Source organism: Vulpes lagopus, chromosome 21, assembly GCF_018345385.1.
Source record: "Vulpes lagopus strain Blue_001 chromosome 21, ASM1834538v1, whole genome shotgun sequence".
Taxonomy (NCBI): Eukaryota; Metazoa; Chordata; class Mammalia; order Carnivora; family Canidae; genus Vulpes; species Vulpes lagopus.
In genome coordinates this window covers 34,397,528-34,419,048 of record NC_054844.1, presented here as the reverse complement: position 1 = coordinate 34,419,048, position 21,521 = coordinate 34,397,528, and the positions used below count along the sequence as shown (strand labels likewise).

Genomic DNA, 21,521 nt, shown 5'->3' with positions numbered 1-21,521 from the left:
GTTTTGACGGGAGTGGTGGCGACAAGAAAAGAGAACAAATGTGGCCATGTTGGCCGTCCCCATCCGTGACCAGGACACTGCAGACGTACACTTTGTGCCAATGGTAGCTCTGAGCAGCAAGCAGTCCGTTCACATTTTAATGTCACTGCGGTTTAATTGTAAACGTTGTCATTTGAAAGGGAACGGGTGGTATGAAAGCTAAGGTATTTTATTTTTTGTGTACCCCATTCTCTTATAGTTAGACGAATAATTGATATCACATGCCACAGGTCTCCGATGAATAATCAGTAAGCTGATTTAGTGACTTTATTTTGCAATTTTATGTTTAAATAAAAAGGGAAGAGGGAGTGCCTCCACGAAGTCTAAAAAATGAGCCTTACTTAAACGATGTTTCAGAGAAAACACAAAAATACTAAAACAATTCAAAGTTACACCTCCTACTCCACTTTCACTCCTGACATTGCAAGGACTGGGGACAAGGGTAAGTAATGACATGAAAAGGGATGCAGAAAAACAAAGAAGCAAGAATTTTATAAAACAGGTTATTCTTAAATTTCGATTTTGCCAGTTCATCTACCTGATATTCTGACCTGTAGGTTTATGCAAAGATTTTCTTAAAGACAGCTGAGGTGTACTGACCAGCACTCTGATGCTGGAAGCAAAAATCTTTTTTCTAAAAAAGCCTGAATTGGGCCACTGATTACATGTGGGATCAAGTCACAACCTCTCTTAGCCTCGTGTAGAATATGGGGTTAATAATTCAAACTTCACAATGTTACCTTGAGGGTTCAATAAAACAAGGCATGTGAAAATGTTCAGTTGAGTACAAACTATTTCTGATCAGATGTTAAATTCTAAAAAAGGGTCCCATTCGGTTGAGGGAAGCCTAAATCATAGCAGCTCAGTCCTTACTTCCTACAGCCTCGTCTAGGGAACCTCTCAGAAAAGTGGGGGGTTTCTGTTGGCTGAAAGACCTTGAGAGCAAGGAGCCAAGGGCAGTGTCTAGGATTGTCTTAGAAACCAACACTGTACCCGGTGTACGTAGCCTGCACTTTTAAAAGCATTTTGCATGCATCATATTAGCCTGTTTATACCTGACAACAGCCATAACCTGATTGATCATCCCCCATTTTACCGTTGAGCAGCTGAAATAAAGATGAAAACCCAAAGACATTCAAGGTCATCCGGCTCTGCGGAACCGGAATGCAGACCCAAGCTCTGAGGCTGAGTCTGGGCTCTTCTCACTCCTCTTGCCCCATGCCCCATGGAACAAGAGAAGCCCCCAAGGGCTCCATGCCACAGCAGAGCTGAGAGGACCAAGGAGATCTGGGGTCCGAACAGAGAGACCAAGGCTGCTGGCCATGGGGTCTTGGGGACCAGAGACAGTGGTAAGGTCGGTGGTCATCAGCAGTGGTGACCAGATTAAAGCAGTATCGGGGCCCACTCACTGCGTTACCCCCAGCACATGAGAGGCTGATACACAGGTACAGGGTAGGATAAGACATTTCATGAGGACCAGACACACAGTCTGTGGCCAGCAAGCACCTCGCTGTGCAGGTGAGGTGGGGTGAGCCCCTCGCCCACCCCCAGGAGGGCAAGGGGGAGCCTCGAACACAAGGCCTTGCTGAAAGCAGAAGAGATCCCAGGGCCTTTCATCTGCAAAACCAAGTGTGTCCTTCCTCACTGGAGCCTGGAATCTGGAGACCAAGATCTGCTCCTGTGGGGAAAGTAAATTTGCAGGTTTGTATCCGCCAAGGTCCTTTACACGATATTCTCTCCACCTGGAATGTTCTTTCCCAGATCCTTTCCCTGATCTTTCTCCTATTTTCATCTGGTGACTGTTCAAATGTCATTCCTAGGAAGACCCCCCATTGCTCTTTGTGCCCTTGTCTGTGTTACTATTCCTAAGCACCCGCTGTAATCCCTTTATCATCTTTCCTTCAACTAGAGGGTAAGCTCTTTGAGCATAAGGACTTGGTCTCCTTTACTGCTTTATGTTCAATGCCTAAAACTCCACCTACTGTACAGTAGGTGCTCAGTAAATATTTGTTGGCTGATTTAATGCATCATATGGGTTCGTGTCAACCCCAGTGCACACATATTTAGGTTAACAGAGCTTGCAGGGAACTTAAGAATCCAATCTAATACATCTCTTTTTTTTTTCTTTTAATCAGAATATATTCTTCAAAGACTAAGATATAAACAGAAAAAGCTCTAACAGCTCTGCCTGAATCCTGGAAGTGAGGGGGAGGCTCGTTCTAGGAAGAATTGTAGAGAACTATTTGGTAAACACTTATCTCAACCAACTGCTTTATTTTTTTAATTGAGGAAACGGAAGCCCAAAGATGTAATCCGCTGAAAGTCGCTAAGCCCAAAAGTTAGTTTTCACGAACCCCAATCCGTTTTTTCCAAGTTACCTGTTTTGTACCAGGCAGAGTGAAGGTTCTGGTCCCAGAAGCGAGCCCCTTCTTTAGATTTCGTGTGTTGGTTACCCAGTCTGCAGATGCCAAGAGACATGGAATATTTTTTTTTTCAATTACAAACCCTCTGGGTAAAATTTTCTATTTTTTGTCAGAATAACTAAAATTCGGCAAACACAGCTAATGGCACAACGTGAGTTTCTTCTACCTTCTTAATACCGTTTCCCTCACCAAGCCCTCACTTGCACACCCAGGATCTTGGCCTCATCTCTTTGTGCAGCTCAGCAATGCTCCTTTCTCCCCTAGTGCTCCCCTCCTCCAAACAATGTTGTGCCGCACATGTTCCACATCTGTCAAAATGCCCTCTAGCTACACACTCCAAAATACTTACACACACAATTCTTCCTAAGCATGTGCCTGTGGTTCCCTCTCTCCTCTCTGTCTCTCTCTGTGTCTCTGTCTCTGTCTCTGTCTCTCTCTCTCTCACACACACACACTCACCCCCAAGCTCTTGCTATAATAGGCTTTTCCTTCAAATCTTTGGCATCCAAGTCTCCCCTCTTCTGGTGTATCTTTTCTCCTCCTTCCCCCTCACCCCCCCTCCTCCCTCTGGGACCTTCCCCTCCCCCTTCCCCTCCTCCAGGCTCTACCAAGCCTGTCTCATTTGCCACTTTACTCCATTCCATGGTTCCTGCAGATGGCAGGGGGGAGTGGGACCATTGGCCATGAGCACCAAGTGATATGTTATTATGGAAAATTCTTCTCTAAATGAAACTCAGCCATCTGGCAAAATGTGTAACAGGGGAAAACCAAACCGAGAAGGAAAAAATCCATGAAACGTTTGCTCATTTCAGGTTGGGAAGGATGATAAAAAACCAGAAGATGATCGACTCAAATCCAACTAGTTAACATTGGAACATAAAACTCATCCAGTTTCTATCACTGGATTAGTGATAGAAGCACCTATATCCTGGTCTTGCATACATAATATTTAAATATTCAAGATCTGAAATTAAATTTGCCCAACAGACACTTGTAGGAGATAACATTTTTAATGGAGTTAGTAGGGGAGGAAATTTGCACCTCTGCCTGATATAATGTGTGAATTACGTTTCTGTGTCTTGATCTTCCCAAGTGAAACTAAAAACTATCCTATGGAAGATTTTCCTTTAATCTCCTTATTTTTAAAAAAAATATATTTTAATGTCTAAATAAGAAATTCTCCAACATTTATTCTTTATATCCATACTCTTAATACTCTCTCTGATTTTTAAATATTCTTCTCATGTAACCTTAAGTCAGAACAGAAGGTCAAAGGATAGAGTTAGAATCATAATATATTCCTTCTCATAAAAAGCTATACATCAACCACAATGAAGATTTTTCCACTTTATCTTCAACTGAGACAGAATTTTGGCACGAAGCAGAGAAAGAATGTGCTTTATGAAAAACAGACAATGCTGACTTTTCCATAACTTGGCTCTATCAAGTAGAAAGTTATTTTCTAGTAATGAAAATACAAGACCATTTATGTTTGAATAATAATCGTATTTGAATTCACATCATAATTGGGATGTGAATTATCTATGTCAAAGTGGAGAAAAGGCAGTGCTGATTATCAAAGGACTTGCAAGAACCTCTCACTTTCCCCACGCGAAGCAAATAAAATGACAATATGCAAATGTTAAAAGATCCTAACAGGTCCTTGAAAATCAAATCATTCCTGGCTCCTACCAATGGTATTTGTCCTATGGAGGGGTCCAAGATTTAACATTTGATCTGCCCAAGAGAGCCAGGATCTTTCTGTTGGGCACACATTCCACATATATGAAATTTCAGACTTGGACTCTGCCTTTCAAAACCTTATTTCTTTCCTGATTGTAGCTACATCATGCTCTTTGCTATTTATTGTCATGGGCTTTGATCTCCAACCTCTCACACATACCACAAAATTTCCCTCAAGGAGAGAGTCTGTGACTATGAATGAAAAAAGAGAAGAAAACCCCCCATTTCCTACCTTGATGATGAATTATTTGTTTACATGTTTCTCCTTTCCTCTATCTTTGTCTGCTCCATGGAGTAGTGGCAATGGCAACTGAATACTGGCTCAGTAAATGTGGAATAGTTGAGATTCTTTTGGTTAGAAACAACAGAAGAAAGCCTCACACTTGCTCTGGCCAAAAAAAGAAAGGAAAAAAAGGAAAGAGAAGAAGCAGTGAGAGATTTAGCATTAAGATACAGGGGTGATTCATACAACCCAAGGATAGGAATGTGGCCAGGCCTAAGACTGAACAGAAATGGAAAAGGGGTCAAGAATTTGTCCACCTCTCCTCTTCTGCTTCGTCTTTCTTAACATGGTGCTTTGTCCACTGGATGAAAATAAAATGGACACTCATAGCTCCCAAGTTCAAATATTAAATTTCCAGTTTCTCTGGAAGATTCTTCCTCAGAATCCCACAGAAAGCATTCGAATTGGCCCACAGCACACCCTTGACCTAATCGGCGAAGGCCCGGAAAGGCAGGGTCACATCGTCATAGAGCTTTGGGGGGGCACACCTTTCAGAAGGGGTGACTGAGTGGTGATGTGCTGTGGGCAGACATAAGATAGTCACCACCTGGTGACTGAACCAGGAAAACTAACCAGGAAACGGTGTTGGAGTGACAGGAAAGAGAAACTGATATTTTAGCATTAGAAAAATATATTTGTGGGGATCCCTGGGTGGCTCAGCAGTTTAGCACCTGCCTTTGGCCCAGGGAGTGATCCTGGAGACCCAGGATCGAGTCCCACATCAGGCTCCCTGCATGGAGCCTGCTTCTCCCTCTGCCTGTGTCTCTGCCTCTCTCTCTCTCTCTCTCTCTCTCTACCTCTCATGAATAAATAAAATCTTTAAAAAAAAGAAAAATATATCTGTGATGGAGCATACAGAAGTGTAAGCCACATGAAACCCTGATACAATCGAAAGACTAAATGTGTAACTTATGTGACCCATAAGGAAGCACTTCTCATCTCTTCTCAAAAATCCCTGGGGTGCCCGGGTGGCTCAGTCGGTTAAGCATCTGCCTTCAGCTCAGATCATGATCCTGGGGTCTTGGGATCCAGCCCCTGCATCGGGCTCCCTGCTCAGCAGTGAGTTTCCTTCTCCCTCTCCCTCTGTGATCTCTCTGGCTCTCACTCTCTCTCAAATAAATAAATATTTTTTAAAAACCCCCAAGAAGGGGGCAGCTCGGGTGGCTCAGCAGTTGAGCGTCTGCCTTCAGCTCAGGTCATGATCCTGGAGACCCAGGATCGAGTCCCACGTCGGGCTCCCCACAGGGAGCCTGCTTCTCCCTCTGCCTGTGTTTCTGCCTCTCTCTCTCCCTCTCTGTCTTTCATGAATAAATAAATAAATCTTTAAAAAAATAAAATAAATAAAAATCCCCAAGAAAATGATCCCACCGAATTAGATTTGATATAGAAGTCTATGAAATTCTGATTATTTTGTTTAAATTTTTTTTTGAAGATTTTATTGAGGCTTCACCTCAGTCCATGTCAGCCAGCCTGAAGCTACAGAGGCTGGACCCCAGGCTCGCAGTCAGGACAGCCCCCACCATCGAACAGCTCCCAGGCCCAGAATCCAGGGCTCTGGGTGTTTAAGTTCCTGCGGGGCTGTTACATATCACCACAGCAACGGACACTCCTAAATATAAACGAGATGCTGAGAAAATCAAGTGTCTTTGCAAAGGTGGACAGTGCAACGTGAAGCACAAGGCTGTCGCCTCGTATTAACAGTGCCTAGGAGATCATTTCAGACTTAAATGCAAAGACCTGACCCCTATTGCATAAAGGGATAGGAGGGCCTTGTGGGTAGGACTTTTTTTAAGTTACGAGCGGCCTTAGAATGTCTTGGGCACTAACACGCAATCTAAAACTGTATGCTTAATGTCTAGTAAACATAGTTCTGTCCCAGAATGCCAGCATCTAAAATTAGAGCAATTGAACAAGAAGCTGGCAACCAGCAAACAGTAGGAAGAGCTTAGATTTGGGCAGGTCCCCAGGACGCAGGGACGCTGCAGTGTCACCTGCTTTCTCTGTCCCAGCAGACACGCATCCCCCTGAGAAGGTTGGCAGGAGTAACAGAACCTTCCCTCCGTGCTTCTCTTCTCCCCTCTTAGAAGCTTCAGTTGTACAGCGAGTGTTCTTTGAGAGGATGGGAGTGGAAGCAAGGAGAATCAGTGGAGACAGGGCAAGCATGAGCCCGTTTCAAGTAAAGGAATGATGTTGCTGACTTTCAGTTCCAAAGCAAAAGTCCATAGGTGACATTACTAGTCACCTTGGTAATGAAAGACATACATTAGAGTTTGTGAGCTCCCGGCAAAGGAAGATGAGCTTTATGGGCTTACCTGACTTCTTGCTCAAAAGTTTTCCAAAGACCCAGAACACCTGGGTGGCTCAGTGGTCAAGCACCTGCCTTCAACCCAGGGCATGATCCTGGAGTCCCGGGATCAAGTCCCACGTTGGGCTCCCTGCATGGAGCCTGCTTCTCCCTCTGCCTGTGTCTCTGCCTCTCTCTCTGTGTTTCTCATGAATTAAGAAAAAAAAAAGTTTTCCAAAGACCCTAGAATCACTTTATCTTCCAAAGGAGTATCAGCTGTGGGCCCTTGTTATATACCTACTAGACTTTGGCTTCTGTCATCTTCCCTCTCTGGGGAATATCAGTGTTACCAAAATGCAAATAGGCTCTATATCTGAGAAACTTTACTCCTTTCATCAGTCAGCCTTTCGCTGATTTATCTGATACCTTTTTAAAAAACAAAAACTGAAAAACTGGCATCCGTACTATGTCCCAGGCACTGTACTAGATGCTGGGGATGTGACAATGAACAAGAAAGACACAGAAAATAAATAAATAAATAAATAAATAAATAAATAAATAAGACATAGACAGCAATCTTAAGGGGCTTTCAGTGGGTGGAGGAAAAACAATGATAGAAACAATATGCAGGGTCACCTGGGTGGCTCAGTAGTTAAAAGTCTGCTTTCGGCTCAGGTTGTGATCCTGGGGTCTGGGATTGAGTTCTGCAATGGAATCCCTGCGGGGAGCCTGCTTCTCCCTCTGCCTATGTCTCTGCTTCTCTCTGTGTGTCTCTCATGAATAAATTAATAAAATCTTTTAAAAAAAAAAGGAAGGAAGGAAGAGAGGAAAGAAAGAAAGAGAGAAAGAAAGAGAGAAACAAAGAAAGAAAGAAAGAAAGAAAGAAAAAGAAAGAGAAAGAAAGAAAGAAGAAAGAAAGAAAGAAAGAAAGAAAGAAAGAAAGAAAGAAAGAAAGAAAGAAAGAAAGAAAGAAAGAAAGAAAGAAAGAAAGAAAAAGAGAGAAGAATGAACTGAACAGTATTCCTAACTGGAATCCCCTTGAAACTTGCAATCCTGCCTAATACTCCTAACCTCCTAACTGAGCAGTGTGTGCATATTTTCCACCTACCTTCCATTCTCAAATGTTGGGAAAAAATGACATTCTCTGATCATGAAAATACCAAATATCAAGATAAAGCACCACTCTACATACAAAGAAAGTGGAGCAGATAAGGATAAATTACATCTTCAGAGAGAATGACCAGGTTCCAGGATCACCAAAAGATAAAACAAAATTTCATCCACAAATGAAATGTGTGAGATAGAAAGAGTAAATTTTAGCAAGGAGCCTGAATGTGGAACTAAAGTTTCATCAAACAAGTAATCTTAAACCATAAACTGGATCCTGCTGTTCCCTTAATTAAAAATCTTCCTTGGATGGTAGTAATCATTTTGTGATATATGAGTGTATCAAACCAATAAACTGTATGCCTTAACCTTATATGTTATATGTCAATTATATCTTTTTAAAGCTGGAGAAAAAATAAAAATAACTAAAAATCTCCCTTGGCTCCTTGTTGCTCACCCAACAGAATTGAAGTACACATCCTCACAAAATAGTTCACGCATTCATTCAGCAGAACCTACAAATGCTAAATAATGATCTAGGCAATGGGAATGCAAGCTCTGATCACTGTCCTGAAGAATCTCAGTCCACATGAGACTATGGGTCAAAAAACTAACTGCAGGGATCCCTGGGTGGCGCAGCGGTTTAGCGCCTGCCTTTGGCCCAGGGCGCGATCCTGGAGACCCGGGATCGAATCCCACGTCGGGCTCCTGGTGCAAGGAGCCTGCTTCTCCCTCTCCCTCTGCCTATGTCTCTGCCTCTCTCTCTCTCTCTCTCTGTGTGTGTGTGTGTGTGTGACTATCATAAATAAATAAAAAATGTAAAAAAACTAACTGCAATATAACATACAATAACGTCTTCAGAGCCATAATCATATTTATATACAAGGTATCATGGAAGCACAATGAATGGAGAGCCAAATCCTTCCCAGGGCAAAAGAGAAATAAGACTTTAGACAGAATAGATACACGGAGACTTGAAAGATAAATGGGAATTCTTAAAGAGATAAAGGAAGAAAAGCTAATACAGCAAATTAGGCAAGGCAAAAGGACGGGAACACACTTTTGCTTTTCTTTTCAAAGGAATTATCCAGTTGTTTAGATGGATCAGCCAGCCAACTCAGTCAAGGTAGCTCTGCCTATCTACACAGCATATACTGGGCAAGCAGAGCTCTGGGCTTTAAAAAAATGAGTTTTTCTAGGAATTTATTCATATTTGAGCCTTTTACCTGTTTGGAGATTTCTCAAAAGTATTATCTGAAAGCAGAAGACTATATTCAACAACTGGCAATAATGAGTTGTATATACCTATGCGTCTTAAAATATTACCAATGTAGGTATTGTGTGGTTACTTTTTTAATCTAAAAATCAAGGGTACTTTCAGTAAAAAGTGAAAGGAAAAGTTGGCCATCATCTAGGTGAACGGATACATACAGATAACCTTTATTGCGTAAGCAATAACGGATAATTTAGCAATTATCTGGTAATTTAGGCTATGTACATAACTGAATGGTAAGATTTATTTATTTAACAAAAGTATTTTAGATGCCAGACTTGGTGCTAAATCATTGAAAAGACCCAGCTGTCCCCTCAAGGAACATGCATTCTAGCAAGAGAGACAATAAATAGGAAGTACGTTTAAAAGGTAATGAAAGTAGTCACAAGTGCCAGGAAAGAAACACAGAGAGATATAATAATAAGCAGATGCTCCTTTCCAGGGAAGCAATACTTCAGCAAAGATCTGAAATGAGACTAAAACATTGTACTCATACAGCCAAATGTTCATTTGGGTCTCTACACGGATTAAATTAATACTTGCAGTATAAAAGGGGAAAGAATGCATTTTGGAGCTGGGGACACAGAATCTGACCTTGGCCACTTTGGCCAAGTTACTTCTTGTTTGTGGGCATCTGCTTCCTCCTCTGCAATTTGGTCACAATAATGCCCACTTACCCAAGCTGCTCATGGAACCAAGAGAGGAAAATACAAAAGTGATCAGATATGTTGCTATATTAACTCATCTGTATCACCCGCACCCCCAGAACACAGGTGCCATTATTGTCCTCATTTTACAGGAAACAGAGAATATAAATTAGAACTGAAGTTTAAATGAGGGCAACCTGACTGTAGATCCCATGCTCTTAAAATATTATACTGTGCTGCTCCTGATATTCATGCCTAGCAAACAGTCTGGCCTCAGTCTTCTTTCCTTCACTTTGGACTAATACAGTTTTAGAAAACAGAAATTCTTTTATAAATTTTATACTAAGAAAACAATGGATGAGAACAAAGAATTAGCTAAAGAATGCTCATCACTACTGAAGAACATTTTAAAAAATGTTTAATGCTGATGTCCAATAAATGTATCATAGAGCCATAAAAATGGTTGTAAAAGGATATTAAATAGCATAAAGGAATGTTCAGGGGATCCCTGGGTGGCTCAGGAGTTTAGTGCCTGCCCCTTTGGCCCAGGGCATGATCCTGAAGTCCCAGGATCGAGTCCCACATCAGGCTTTCTGCATGGATCCTGCTTCTCCCTCTGCCTGTGTCTGCCTCTGTGTGTGTGTGTGTGTGTGTGTGTGTGTGTGTGTGTGATGAATAAAATAAAAAATAAAATCTTAAAAAAAAAAGAAATGTTCATTATATATTAACTGAAAAGCAAGTTTCACTTGTCCAGTGTGATCAGTTTTTTCAATAGGTGTATGCTCGGGGTGGGGGAGGAAGTCCAGAAAACACATTTTCTTTGGACTTTTCTGTGTCTTTCAAAATTTTTATAATGAACACGTGCTTTCAGTACAAGAGAAACAATAGAATAGAAGTTATCAAAATACCACTCCTTTTAGAATGGTCTATTCATCTTTGTTTATTCATGTATTTTTCCCTTGTGGAATAATGCTTCTCTTTACAAAGATAAAGCATTCCAACCATACGTTGCATTCTCAGGAGTTTAGAGACCAGGGGCGGACAAATATAGACTCCGCTGGCATTTGTACTGCCTCCCAGTTTGGCTGCAATAGGACCCCTCTTCTTGAAAGCCTCTCTCCAAGGTCATTGCTTTCCCCACAGAGGATCTTACCCATCTCTGGGAGACAACATAAGGGGCAGTGGGAATGTGTGTTTCTCTGATGGAGAGGAGGAGCATCTGGTTCCTTGCCACTTAAAACAATTAAAACGCTGAGCTTTAACGTGGAATAGAGCTAAAGACTGGGTTGTTGGAATTAGGCACGTTAATTTAATGGCCATCCTACCACGGTGAGGAAATCGGACCTCATTTTATCGGAATTTAACTGGAAATCTCATCAGCATTCTTCTGACTGCAACTACAAATGATACCTTTATGCTTAGAGAGCCCTGTAGTACACTAACCTATAAAACAGATAAATTAGAGGCAGCATTTCTGCATCACACAGAAAAAGATGCTTTGCTTCACAAAAGGTTCACCTCAAGGCTTTTTAAATATATGGATCCCATGTGAACAGCTGTTTATTTGTTTACAGGTCATTAACTATTTGGCTGAAAGATGCGTCAGGGCCAGGGTGGGTTCAGAAGCCACTGAGAACTAGAGATCAAGGAAATGTGGAAGCAGAGAATCCCACCCTCTTTTACATAAGATACAGTTTTTCTTCTCTTATTGCCTCAGACCTCCATGCAAACAGCTTTGTCCTCAACAAACCTGGGTCTCCCCAGTCTATTATGCCCCGCCCCCCCGCCCTCCGAAGGGCAGGCCGGGTTTAGGTTTAACTGCTCAACCATTGCTTTCTGTTTCACTTAATGAAAAATTTAATTTTTCTGGCAATTATCGATCGGATGTCAGTCCTTCATTCTACAGGCAATGACTTATGGCCAGATTGCATGATGTGCATTGATCCGAGGCTTTTAATACTCTTTAACGGTGCTTATTTTCCTACTAGTCTGAAAATCAGAGCTGGCGGGATTCACTTTCTGACAACTATAGCATCAATTTCAGGAACCCATACAGGAGTCAACCATAACCTTCTCTGATTTTAACTTCTTTTACCTGGACTACTTTTACCTGGACTACTTGGTACCAGATCCCAAACCAGTTGGTTCCCAAACCAATCCTACTTGGTACCAGTTCCCAAACCAATCCTACTTGGCCACCAGAAGATAAGGATCCTTTTTATGCTGATTGCAGGGTACCACTCTTACATTCCAGAAGTGGCCTCCAGAAAAGCAGTTGAACCTGTTGACCAATTACTGTCTAGAGGAACAGCTAAATAGTAATTATGTCAAACCAAACTCAGCTCTTGTCAGATGCACGTCACATATAAACGAATAATAGTAAACACTTTTATCCAAAAGAGTTTCCCACTCAGTTATACAGGGCTTCATTTTGGGGCTGTATTATCGTGGCACCAAATCAGGTTGTAGTCCTATTTAAGATTAAACATGATTCGGAGTTAAATCAAAATTCCCCGAGGGCAGAAAAAAATGGGATTTGGAGTGACTGCTTCCTTCAAAACACTCCAAGCTGGTCTTCTTGCCTTTTTGGTGGAATAGAATTGTAGAAATTCAGCTAAGCATTTCCTTAAATTCTTAAACAGATGAATAGCTCAGAAGTGAGAAACTCCTTTACATTGTCCATAGATGTTCCTGAGTTTATTGTCCATTATTTTACACAAAAGCCTTTGTGTAGATATCCTTTTGACAAATCTCTTTAAGAGCTTAAGATTCTCCTCAAAAAAAAAAAAAAAAAAAAAAGCCTTTCTTTTGTGATAAACCGTGGCCCTTGAGGGCTTTGCAAATTGTCATACTTCCTACTTTATCTTGGCAGCTAGTTAAGTATAGCACTAGGCAGGGAAGCTGGGTGGCTAGGGAAAAAAAACGTGAGAGAGATGTTTTTATTGTGTACATGTTTTACCTTTGGAATTTTGAAACCTTTGTATGTATTACCTATCAAAAGAGTTCATAAAATTTGCCATCAGTAAGATGGCACAATCGCAACTTAGAAGACTGTTCTTTATTCTGTGATTATTCCCTTCCCTGTTTTTGGTGGAAATCGCTAGATTGTTTTGGCTTTGTTTGTTTATTTTTATACTAAGTTTGGCAAAATTCCAAGTTACCAATTCTTATTGGAATTAGGCTAGATAAATATGCAAATCCATACACACCCCACACTCATACACAAAGTCACACACTCCAATCCTAGTGCTGAAAGATCCGTGGGAAGCTCCCACTCCCATCCCCTGACCTGATGAATGGGAAGGACAGGTTGGAGAAGACTGGGACTGCCCCCAGTTGATGGTGGACCTGGAACCACAACCGACATCCCTATAATTCCCAGTCCTTTGCCCTTTCATTAACATCGAAAATACATTTTAAATCAACCAAAAATATGACTTGCTTTATAAAAGTACTATTGCATACCACTTGGAAAAGCCTAATAATTGCAAAAGCAAAAGCTATCTCCAAGAGCTAATTTTCATCTTTATAGGAAAATGAAATGAGCCCAGATGTGTTTTTTTTTTTTTTCCTTCAGCAGTGCTATTTGTATTCAGCAAGTTGGGTTACTTTAAGGAAAAGGACATTAGTTTCATCAGCTTCTGCTCTGCTGGTTCCTTCCTCCCTATTACCATAAGCTAAAATATAAACTCCTTAGCACAGCACCAGGGTCCTTCAGATCCTACCTTCCAGCTTGGACTGTCAAGTCTCCTCCCCACAACTGCCTATTTTCTACCACGCCGAACTACTTCTGGGCTCCTACACGTGCCATTTCCTCTCGTGTTTGCTTGTGTCTGCACACACTGCCCCCTCCCAAGAGAGATGAGGGGCATCCAAGAGAGATGAGGGGCATCTCTCTTCCATTAAAAACCCCCTCCCAGGGAACTCTTGCGTGAAGACTCAATGTCACTTCCTTAGCAACACTCCCCTGCCCTCACAGGTGTCATTGGCTGCTCCTTCCTCTGCTCTCCTGCTCCCATTAATATTTTCCAGAGGCCCCTTCTGAGCATTTCCCTCACTGTTGAGTGAATATTTAGGGCATTTGTCTCCCTAATAAAACTGTGAGCTCCAAAGCAGGATAACTATCTTTTCTAGAGTCATCTCTCCATTGACTACCTAGCGTTGTGCTCAGCATATAGTAGGTGATCAATAAATGTTCTCAGAAGGAAAAGGGGGAGAGAGGGAGGAAGGGAAGCCAGCATTTGGGGATGCAGACAGAAAAAAAAAAAGCCATCCTGTAAGTTCACTTTTGGATCGTGGTCAAGAAATAAAGCATTTCCCCAGTGACTAGTGGGCCCAGAATTAGGGACTTAAAAAGAAACTTGGAAAACCGAGCAACATGGGCCTTGGCTAAGAAAACAAGCAGATATGCTCTTTGCTGCCTTACTCTCTTCTTTCTATCTAGGTTCATGTCTGGGAGCTACTCTCAGTGGAACACTCCCCTCACCTCACATAAAGGCAGGCAAGCATTCGTATTAGCCTCTGGTTTTGAGCAGAATGTGTTCGACTATGCTTACATAATAGTCATTAAACACAAAACTGAGAACAGCACTTACAAGGGCACAATTTATGCCTCTAATTCATTTTACCGACCAGCCCCTCATCTCTTAATTTTACGGAATGACACCAGTTTCTCCAACTGGGAACAAAGGGAAAAAGAAGTCTGACAGCTGAGTTCTAACCCCCACTGTGCCATGTGAGGGTGAGCACATTGTTTTTTTTTCTCTTTCGTCTCAGTTTCTTCCTCTATTAAATGAGCCGTTTGGACTAACAGCCTGTCCTAGGTCTAAAAACTATGATTGTGCATCAGGGTATATTGAGGATGTGGAACTTCATAGTTAATAAATATGAGTAACTGACCCATATTTTTTGAATTTAGAGAGCACAGGCCCAGTCTCAAGTACATAGGCATATCTGAAGGATGCAAAGTGATATCGGGAATGACCCCTGCCCTCAAAGGGCCAACAATCTAATCAGAATTTTAAAACACACAGGGCATGCCAAATATTATAAAAGCAGACGTGCAGAGTACCAGATAAGGGGGAGAGATGATAAAAACCTTGACACCACGTAGTCCATATGTTAGCAAACCTCACTCATAGCAGACACAGGAGAGGATGAACCACAGAAATACTGACAATAATACAGCTAGCTTCCCCGGCTTATGATGCTCATAAATCAGTGAGTCATCTGTGGTTTTCTGTTGGACATTTTAAATCCATTTCAGCATCAAATTTTAAGAGGGAAAAGAAAAGAAAATGTAGTCCTCCACTATGAACCCTCAAGACCTTAATCAAAATGATGTCAACAGCAGTGACAATAGCAACAGGTTGCCAAACGCCAGTCGCAGAGTCCGCGGATGGGCACCTGCACCTGCACTTTGAAAAGTCAGGTGACTTAGCTCCATCGCCAATGACTTTGCTCCCACGAAGAGCCTTTCCCTGACACTCCTCCTCCTCAATTGCTGGGAGGAAACAGTGTCAGCGTGTTCCTGCCACGACTGGGACAAGATCTTCTTTTCCTTTGGCTGTGTTTTCAGAGGTAGCCCTCCATGCTCCTCTTTAAACGTGTCACCACACACTTGTCCTGACTCTAGCGGTGAATGGATGAACAAAGCAGGAAACACCGTCCTGTGGTCACACCTGTCTCGGGCTCCAGTGACTGGATTGCCTGCCTATCCTAACCCATGTACAGGCACTTACAGGCCGACTCTAACTTCAGATTAGACAAGATTGCATCCGACTTACAAATGCAGAAGTTCAAGTGCCACTCAGAATCCTGGGCTGGGATCTCACCATCCTCGGTCGTTCACTTGGGGAAGTGGACCCCTGATTCTTTGACTTCATTTTCAGCTCCTTTCTCTGTGGAGCATTTCTTCTTCTTCTTCTTCTTTTTTTTTTTTTCCTTTTCCCCATATTGAATTATTCTGCTTCGGTGGCTGAAATAGTACTTTTTAGCAAGAGTGGGTTGTAACTCTGAAACTCTATAAAAAGGATTAAGTGCGTTGATTTGCTTGGCACCCTGATTTCCTCCGTTTCTCTATAAGCCTCCTTAAACTTCATTATTACACAATGCAGAAAGCTAAATTAAAAGAGAAACTCCCTGTCAGTTAACTAACCCTGAACATTAAAATATTACCCTTTGATTATTGGTTTAGTCTCCCACTTGCCTTTTAACCTAATGGAGTTAGTAAACTAATTTCCTTTATACATTTCACTCAATCTCATCATGAGTGACACATTATTCTGCTAATGCTTTAGGACAGTAATGTAGAGGAGAGTGTGCTCCAGTCACAAGGTAAGCACGCTAACATAAAAAGCTAATTTCTAGGCCCATCAGTGGGTCTCACTCACCAGAAAACCACATCCTGGTGCAGGGCGCTGGTGGGGGAGTCAGTTCCCAGGAGATCAGGAATGCTGCTCCAGGCTGCTCCCAACACCTTCCCACCATGTGACTCCGTATCTGGATGTTCAGAGTGGGTGAGCACAGGGCAGTAGTTTCGCTTTGTTTTTGTTTTTTCTGCTCATGAAATGACACGTAGGCACAGTTACACAATTGCCCATCTTATTAATCCCCAGAAGACGATGGACTGTAAGTTTAGCAATCTCTATTTGAAAGTTGTTCCTTTTTTTATACTTACAGCCCATAACCACACTATCGAGCATGTAATTTTTTTTCTTATGCTTGCTTGAGTTTTGTTTTATTTTTAATGCCCCCACAAATCCTGGGCTCAGGGTGGGAGCCGGGGGTTGGGTTGGGGGTTGTGGAATTATTTAAACTCTGACATCTGGAAACTCCTGCCCCAGACAAAGCATGAGGGAGGGGGAAAGCTAATTCAGACACCGCAGGTCATTCTGGAAGATATTTATGGAACGCCATGTGCTATCTATAGGAAATCTTCAAGCCTACTGCCAAGAGAATAGGCAACATTCTGAAGCAGGAATTGCTACTTTTTATAAAAAAGGAGAGAATATGTAGTGAAGCCTGAGATCTAGAGTCTGAGAAGCCGAGGACTGATTTTAATCCTCCTTCAGTGATTCAAGTGAAAGCTCCAAAGTTCTTTTTAGATGAAAAAAAGAGAAAATAAGTCACCATTGAACTCAAGATATTTCCAGAAAGGTCATTAGAAGCCATCATGTCACTCTCTTTAGTTTTTATAAGCTGTCCAAGTGAAGACATGAGTTGGGAGTGTCTCTATCTTGCACAAAGAAGATTTGAAAGAAACTAGGGTTAAAAGCCATGAGCAAGAAGCACATTTATCTTTCTTCTTTTTCCCTCTCGAACTCACAGGTATGTAAAATTGATAATGTCTGGTTCGAAGTATAAACAAGGAAGACAGAATCAGAGAGCCAAAACACGCAAATCCCAATCTCTTCTCCAGTCCCAGCCTCTCCATTTTGGCGGTGGAGGTCCAATTAATCTTGTTCCCCAAAGCTGGGGATTTGCTATGGGGCTCCCCCAAGCAGCAGCTATGCTCCCGACCATGTGTAGACACCACTGGATTTCACCCTGCCTTCTAATCTGGCCACTGGGACTCTGGTCCACACTTGAACTCCAGCTCCCTCTTCCTGGAAGGTTAGGCCTTGCCCCCAAATCCTAACTGCCACTTCAACATGGCCCGCTGCCTTCCCATTACCATTGTCTCTACTGCCTAGATATCTGTTCCTCAGTTCCTTCAGACTGTGGGCCACACTAGCTTGGGGGATGTGCTGACCAGCCCTATCCACCCCCACCTCATTCCTTCCTTCACCCCCTCTCCTGAGGTCCACGTAATCGCTTGTCATTTCATGTATACTGCACCTATTCTGTTCCAGTCACTGTGCAAGGCGCTGCAGTCACAACATTAGATTAGGCAGGACTCTGCCCTCAAGGAGCAGACTAGTAGAAGAGACAACAGGGTGCCTGGGTGGCTCAGTCAGTTGGGCGTCTGACACTTAATTTCAGCTCAGGTGATGATCTCGGGGTCATGGGATAGAGCCCCTGCATCGGGCTCTGTCCTGGGTGCGGAGCCTGCTTGGGATTCTCTCTCTCCCTCTCCCTCTGACCCCCCCCCCTCCCTCTCGAAGAAGAAGAAGAAGAAGAAGAAGAAGAAGAAGAAGAAGAAGAAGAAGAAGAAGAAGAAGAAGAAGAAGAAGAAGAAGAAGAAGAAAATCAGGGGATCCCTGGGTGGCGTGATCCTGGAGACCGGGGATCGAGTCCCACATCGGGCTCCCTGCATGGAGCCTGCTTCTCCCTCTGCCTGTGTCTCTGCCTCTCTCTCTCTCTCTCTCTCTCTCTCTCTCTCTCTGTCTTTCATGAATAAATGAATAAAATCTTAAAAAAAAAAAAAAGAAACAAATCAAAGATTACCAGGATTGCTGTGATAAGGAAGTGGACCCTAGTAACCCCACATTCTCCTCCTCCCGCTGACCTTTGAAGTGGTCTTCAATTCTTGCACAGGTTCTGGGCCAGTTTTCACAAGAGATGACCCACTGGGCTCAGTGGACTGTTAAAACATATAATTCCTTTTTAAATGAGCAACATAGAATGGTCAAGTATTATCAAGGAATAATAATTTCAAGATCACTACTGGCCAAACTCCCAAAAGCCTGGTGCATATTTACGGAGGATTGTTGGAGGGACAAGCAGATTAGCACTTCATAGAACTACTATGAACCGTGGAACCTTCTTGAGGTCCCTGAGGCCTATCCCTCAGGACATCTGAGGACCTCCAGCAAACCTATAATTTAGGTGTTTGATAGAACTTTGAGGGGTCCATGGAACACAGTTTGTTCTGGGCAGGCTAAAATTTAGCAGAATTTAGCAGAAGAGGGTAGATAGATGCTACTCTGTTCTTGAAATGCCCTCTTCTTTTGAATTCGTCCAAACTGTTCTCTCCCGAGCTCCTTCCTGTATCCTTGACTGCTTCTTAGTCACTTCTGAAAGTACTTTCTCTTGGCACCCAAAACTGAACCCACCAACGTCCCCCACCAAAGCTTAGTCACGCCCCAGCCTCTGCCCATCTCTCCAGGCTCATCCAGGCCTCCACCCTCGCTCTCCCCTGGCACCCCGAACTGCAGCCAGCCTGGACGTCTTTCGGTTTCTTAGATTCACCATACCTGCACTCACATCCTCACCTTTACACACCATGTCCCCTCTCCCTAAATTGCTTGAACATGGACGGGGGTGCATACACACGCGTGCGCACGTGCGCACACACACACACCTTTCCTTAGGTGTGTTCATGTTTCAGGTGCCTCTTGTCCCAGGAGGACTTCGCTGACCCTACGTCTGCTTGTGGCTTGCCCCTGTTGTGCACTACCAGGACGCCCTGGACGACTAATTTTGCTGTAATGTTCATACACTCTGGGAAGTGCCCGCCACCAAGTAAAATGAATTAAATCTCCCTTTCTGAAAAGTGAGTGTGTTCTCAAAGTGAATTGAGGGATGCGCTCAGAAACAGCGCCAAGAAACGCACTGCTGTGTACTCTGTGAGGATGCTGGTGAGGATGTTGCGCATCATTGGTCTAGAACCTTCTTCCTGATGACCTCGGGTGGGTGTTTCATTCCACCGATTCAGCAATCGTTGTGCTTCTCCTGGAAGGGGTGTTTTATCTTAGAGATGTTTTCAATTGTGTAAAGAATCATGTTACCCCTGTTCTCTTGGCTGCTAGAAACCTAAAAGCTAAATTGGGTCCCACTCTTCATGGAATTAATTTGACGACTCTGTCTCCTTTCTGTTTCTCGTTTCACACTTTCAAATTAAAATTTCAAGTTAACTTGGTATATGTTTTTGTTGCTGGATTTTAAGTGGCCTTAAATGTTTTTGGAATAGGGTCAGGAATAATTAATCAAATAAACAAACGATGTGATAAAATGGTAGACAGTTGAACAAAGAAAAGTAGCATCTAAATGGTGAAGGGATGTACACTTAATATTCTTTAATTTGCAAGTCACTTAAACCCCAAACTGGCTAAAAAGACAACAGCAAAATATCAATTTAATCTGAAACATTCACTGGAAGTTTGTCTTCAGGCATGGTTTGATCCAGGGGCTCAAAGAAGATCCATAGGGATAGAGACTTTGGTTTACTGTTGAATTTCCAGCAAAGAGGACATTGGTATATAAATGTTTAATAGACATTTGTTTGAATTTCTTGTTGCGAAATTCCTAAAAGTTCCTCCTGCAAAATCCCAGGATCTGACCTGGATCACATGCCCATCCCCGGACCAATCATTTAATCAGGAGCAACCAGACCTCTAATTTTCCAGGTCTGCGTCATCTGGTCCAGGGGTAAGTCTCCAAGGAAACCAACGGGCACTGACAATGAGGGAAAGTGGTTCCCCAAAGAAAATCTGGGGCATTGCGAAGGAGAAATGGATGCTAGGAAGACAGAACAACCATATGCATATCAATGGACCACCAAAAAGGTGATGCCTAAATTGAATTGTAAAGGATAAACAGGAATCAGCTAAGAAAGAGGGCAGTTATCAGAGGGTAACATTCTAGGTCTTTTCAAAGCACAGAGGCAACAAATAGCTCGATGCTTTCGAAGAACTGTAGACAGTTTAACGTGGTTAGAGCAAACAAGGGTGGGGACTGGTAGGAAAATAAGCTAGAAAATAAGCTAGATAGAGTGCAAATATGAGGGACCTTTTAGGTTAATCCAAGGAGGATGTGCTCAACCTAGAAGGCCTTGGGGAACCTCTGTAGGATTTCTAGCAGGGGAACATGCCTTACAGTTAAGCCTATGACCCTCATTATAGGGTCAAAACTGAATTTCCCTGGGTGCCTTAAACAACAGAAATTTATCGTAGCACAGTACTGGGGGCTAGAAGTTTGAGATCCCAGTGTTCTGCACACCTAGCATTCAATCCTCCCCATATCTATCTTTCTGAGGTAGATATTACTCTTCCCATTTCTAAATGAAGAATCTGAGGATCACAAGATTAGCTGCATTATCCTGAGCTGCATTTGGTGAGCAGTGGGGCTGAGATTTGAATTCAGAATTCTCTGACTGCAAATCATCACATGCACCACCCAAAGTGATGTTATGAGGGTCCTGGTTGAAGACCAAGCATTCACACTCACATTGGATCCAAAAGACGCTGCCCAGTGCACTTTTTTCCCTCCTTGGTGAACACATTTACATAATATGGGGGGGGTGTTGCTGTCTCTGTCAGTGTGTATAGGGTGGTAGGGAGACAACCAGAGAGACTTCTGCCCTGGAGTAAGAGGCTCTTCTAGCCCCAGGATGGGGGGTAGGGAGCAGACTGAGGGGACTGGGCAGGTGTGTAAGGGATGGAGGATAGGGTGAATCTCTGCACACATCCTTGGGACCACAGTCCAGGCCCACCCAGTCCAGAGAGGAAATAAGTCTCTGGAGGGAACAACTGGATGTGTCCTACCACGCCCAACGTGTTTGATGCTTAGTAAACGAAACCTTTGTGACGTCACCATAAGTCCTCTGATAACAGATTCATTTCTTATCATAAGAAAGTATCATTTTCCCCAATTATCAGGGAGGTCCAACTGCAGGCACTGTAAATATTCTCTCCACCAATCGGCCTGCTACAAATGCCTGCTGGTCCACTGAAGAGGACTCTCTCATGAAGACGCTGCTCTATGGGTGATGCCATTCTCTGCTCCACCCTCCTCGGAGTCTCTCCCACTACATCATTCAGTTTGTTGGGAGACTGCTTCC

General features: G+C 42.9%; 1 long non-coding RNA gene across 1 annotated transcript; it reads right to left on the bottom strand.

The window, feature by feature from the left end:
• Positions 1 to 305: 305 nt before the first annotated feature.
• LOC121480237 lies at positions 306 to 16,270 on the bottom strand. The gene is made up of 4 exons (XR_005984917.1): positions 16,192 to 16,270; positions 4,438 to 4,593; positions 2,418 to 2,497; positions 306 to 1,717 (listed from the first exon to the last, which is right to left on the bottom strand). It is a non-coding gene; the product is annotated as an uncharacterized LOC121480237 (long non-coding RNA).
• Positions 16,271 to 21,521: the final 5,251 nt, after the last annotated feature.